Source organism: Theropithecus gelada, chromosome 18 (genome assembly GCF_003255815.1).
Source record: "Theropithecus gelada isolate Dixy chromosome 18, Tgel_1.0, whole genome shotgun sequence".
Taxonomy (NCBI): domain Eukaryota; kingdom Metazoa; phylum Chordata; class Mammalia; order Primates; family Cercopithecidae; genus Theropithecus; species Theropithecus gelada.
In genome coordinates, this window is record NC_037686.1 from 35936037 (window position 1) to 35939951 (window position 3915).

Below are 3915 nucleotides of genomic sequence, written 5' to 3' on the forward strand. Positions count from 1 at the left end.
GCGAGGCTTTCTCTCACTCTCAGGTCAATTCCTCTGTGTGTGTTGCACAGAGAGCCCCCTTCAACGGGGAGCCTTGACTCGTGAACATAGACCTACCTACTGGGCCATTCCCACACACATAAACAATAATCTCAGGACTGTTTCCTATTTTTTTATATTTCAAATCCAGGCTGTGGGTTTTTCAGTTGGAGCTCTTTGATTTCATTCAGGGACAGCCGTGTAAGAGAAGCTGGAAAACTATTCCACCAGGCTTCAAGCATATGCCTGGATTTGTTTACCATAAACAAAATCTTTTCAGCGACTGTTACTGTCACCATAGCAACAAGATTGAGGTTACATCTATCAACAAAGCACCACATAAGGCGAAGGCAAGCAGTTAATAAAGAAGAGCAATGATAATTACACAGCAGTCGGCCGCCAGCTCAAATACAGAGGCCTTTTTTTCCCCCCTAAATTCTAGTTCCATTTTCGATGTAGAAATGGAAAGTATAACTCAAAAGGCATTTGGATGCCCATTTCTGGAGTTGTCTGGGAGATGGAAAAATAAACAGCTGGAACTTCTCCACAGATCTTAGCTCTATGGCATAACCCTGTTAGTAGGTTTACTTACCTTGGTCTGGTAAAACTGCCTCATTAATGATTAAGAAAAAGAAATCAGAAATGTCTGTGGAAAAATCAATTTCTGATTTAAAATACAAATATTGAAACAAAATCCCAGAGGTCAAGAATGGGCTTACAGAGGAAAGTGAAATTAAATGGACACAATTTCCTGTGCTCTTCATTGAGACGAGTAGGTTTAGGTGAATTGAATTTGTAGTTCCTAAGTTTTATTTAATATTGATCAAGCATCTTATACCCTATTTAGGTCATAGTTTCATACTTTAATTTCAAATGAACAGAACCATATCAAAGAGATACAGGGAAGATACAAAAATGTAAAACTGATTCATTCACTAAACTTTAATTGGATATTGAGATGAGTATAATGAATCAGGCATTATACTAATCCTAAAAGATGCTAAGGAAAAAACCCATAGACTTCCCATTCTCAGAGATGTTGATAATTTTCACTATTTTGTAAATCTACATAAGTTGGGCAAGATAATACATATAAAACAAAGTTCTGGGAGTGATATTGACAAAATACAGAAAAGGCAGTGCTATATTTTACGAGGTGATTTTTACCTAATTAGAAGTGAACTGTATTATGTCTGGCCTAGAAAATTCAGAATATCTACAGGTGGAGAATGCAATCTCAAAAGTAAAATGGACAAAATATCCTCATAAATCTCAGCACCAACTTTTATATCTTCATCTTTGCCTTCAGCGTAATTTTCATGGCTAACCACATGACCTTTCCACGTGAACTGAGGCATTAATCTAGACACAGCAAGATGTGTTACCAATTGACCTGTATATTAGTTTCGTAGAGCTGCTGTCACAAATTGCCAAAAACTGGGGTAACTTAAAACAACAGAAATGTATACTCTCACAGTTCTAGAAGTTAGATATTAATATCAAGGTATACACAGGTTCATGCTCCCTATGAAAGCTCTAATCCCTATGAAAGCTCTAGGGAAGAAGCCTTCCTTTGCCTCTTCCACCTTCTGGTGGTTGCCCTGCAGTCTCATAACTCCAGTCTTCACCTCCATTCTCCCATAGTCTTCTCCATGTCTCTTAACTTCTTGGCTTTCTCTGTCCATCCTCCCTGCCCCTCAACCTCTGGTAACTGCCATTCTACTCTCTACTTCTATGAGCTTGACTTTTTAAGATTCCACGTATAAGTGAGCTAATAGAGTATGTGTTTCTGTGCCTGACTTATTTCACTTAACATAATGTCCTGCAGGTTCATCCATGTTGTCACAAATGACAAGATGAAATTTTTTATTTTTTTAATGTTGAATAGTATCCCATAGTGTATATATACATCAAATTTTAAAAACCAATTTGTTTGCTGATACATTTGATGATTGTTTTTATATCTTGGCTATTAGGAATAAGGCATATCGTCATTTGGTATACAGACATATCTTCAACTTACTGATTTAAATTCCCTTTGGTATGTACCCAGAAGTGGAATTGCTGAATATGATAATCTTATTTTTAGTTTTTTGAGGAACTTCATATTGGTTTCCAAAATGGTTGTGCTAATTTACAATACCAACAACAGGATTCCTTTTTCTCCACATCCTTGCCAGCACTTGTTATCTTTTATTCTTTAAATAATAACCTATTTAACAGGTGTGAGGTGAGGTGATATCTCACTATGGTTTTAATTTGCATTTCTTTGATGATTAGAGATGTTTGACCTTTTTATGTATCTATTGGCCTTTTGTATATCTTCTTTTGAGAAATGTCTATTCAAGTCCTTTGCCTATTTTTTAGTAGGGTTATTTGTTTCCTTGTTATTGAGTAGTCTGAGTTTCTCATATATTTTGGAGATTAGCCCCTAATCAAAGTATGATTGACAAATAGTTTCTCACAATCCATGGGCTGTCTCATCACTATATTGTTTCCTTTGCTGTGTAGAAACTTTTTAGTCTGATGTAATGCCATTAATATACTTTTGCTTCTATTGCTTGGGCTTTAGGAGTGCTATCCAAGAAATCACTTTCCAGATCAATGTCATAGAGCTTTTCCCCTATGTTATCTTCTAGCAGTTTCATAGTTTTAGGTCTAGAACATAGATATGTGGATTTATTTCTGGGCTCTCTATCCTATTCCATTGGTCAGTATATCTGTTTTTATGCCATTACCATGCTGCCTTGATTACTATAGTTTTGTAATATATTTTGAAACCTAGTAGTGGGATGCCTCCACCTATGCACAAGATTTCATTGGTTATTTGGGATCTTTTGTGGTTCCATGAAAATTTTAGGATTAAAATTTTCATTTTATTCCACATTCAAGGGGTACATGTGCAGAGTTCTTCCATGGAGGGGTACGTGTACAGAGTTCATCCATGGGTATATTGCCTGATGCTGAGGTTTGGACTTCTAATGATCCTAACATCCAAGCAGTGAACATAGTATCTGATGGGTAGTTTTCCAATCTTTCCCCCTTCTCTCTCTCTCCACTGTTAGAATCCTCAGTGTTTATTGCTCCCACCTTTTTGTCTGTGTGTACCCAATGTCTGGCTCCCACTCATAAGTAAAAACATGCAGTTTTTGGTTTGCTGTTTCTGTGTTAATTCACTTAAGATAATGGCCTGCAGCTGTATTCATGTTACTGCAAAGGATATGATGGCGTTCTTTTTTTTAGCTGCATAGTATTCCATGGAGTGTATTTACTACATTTTAAAAAATCCAATCCACTGTTGATGGAAACCTGGGTAGATTCCATGTCTTTGCTATTGTGAATAGTATTACTATAAAAAGTGTGCAATGCTTTATGAATTTGCATATCATCCTTGCACAGGAGCCATGCTAATCTTTTCTATATTGTTCCAATTTTAGTAGATGTGGTGCCCAAGCAAGCAAAATTTTAGGATTTTTTTCCCTATATCTATGAAGAATGACATTAGAATTTTAAGAAGGATTGCACTGAATCTCTGGATCCCTTTGGGCAGTATGGACATTTAAATATTAATTGAATCCATGAAAACAGGATGTCTTTCCATTTATTAATATATTTGTGTAATCTTTAATTTATTTCCTCAATGTTTATTGTTTCTGGTATAAAGCTCTTTCACTTCCTTGGTCACATTTACTCCCAGTAGCTTATTGGTTTATTTATTTTTGACGCAATTGTAAATGGAATAGTTCCCCTAATTTTTTTCACTAGTTCAATTTTGTGGCTAAATCATCCTTTTAGCTTAATATAATCCATTGATGCTAACACAAAGTAATTGCTTATACTCCAAAATATCTAGGGTATCTTCATAGACCCTCTGCATACTGCTATGCACTCATCTAT

General features: G+C 35.8%; 1 non-coding gene across 1 annotated transcript; it reads right to left on the reverse strand.

The window, feature by feature from the left end:
- Positions 1-3372: 3372 nt before the first annotated feature.
- LOC112611811 lies at positions 3373-3475 on the reverse strand. The gene has a single exon (XR_003116772.1). It is a non-coding gene; the product is annotated as a U6 spliceosomal RNA (small nuclear RNA).
- Positions 3476-3915: the final 440 nt, after the last annotated feature.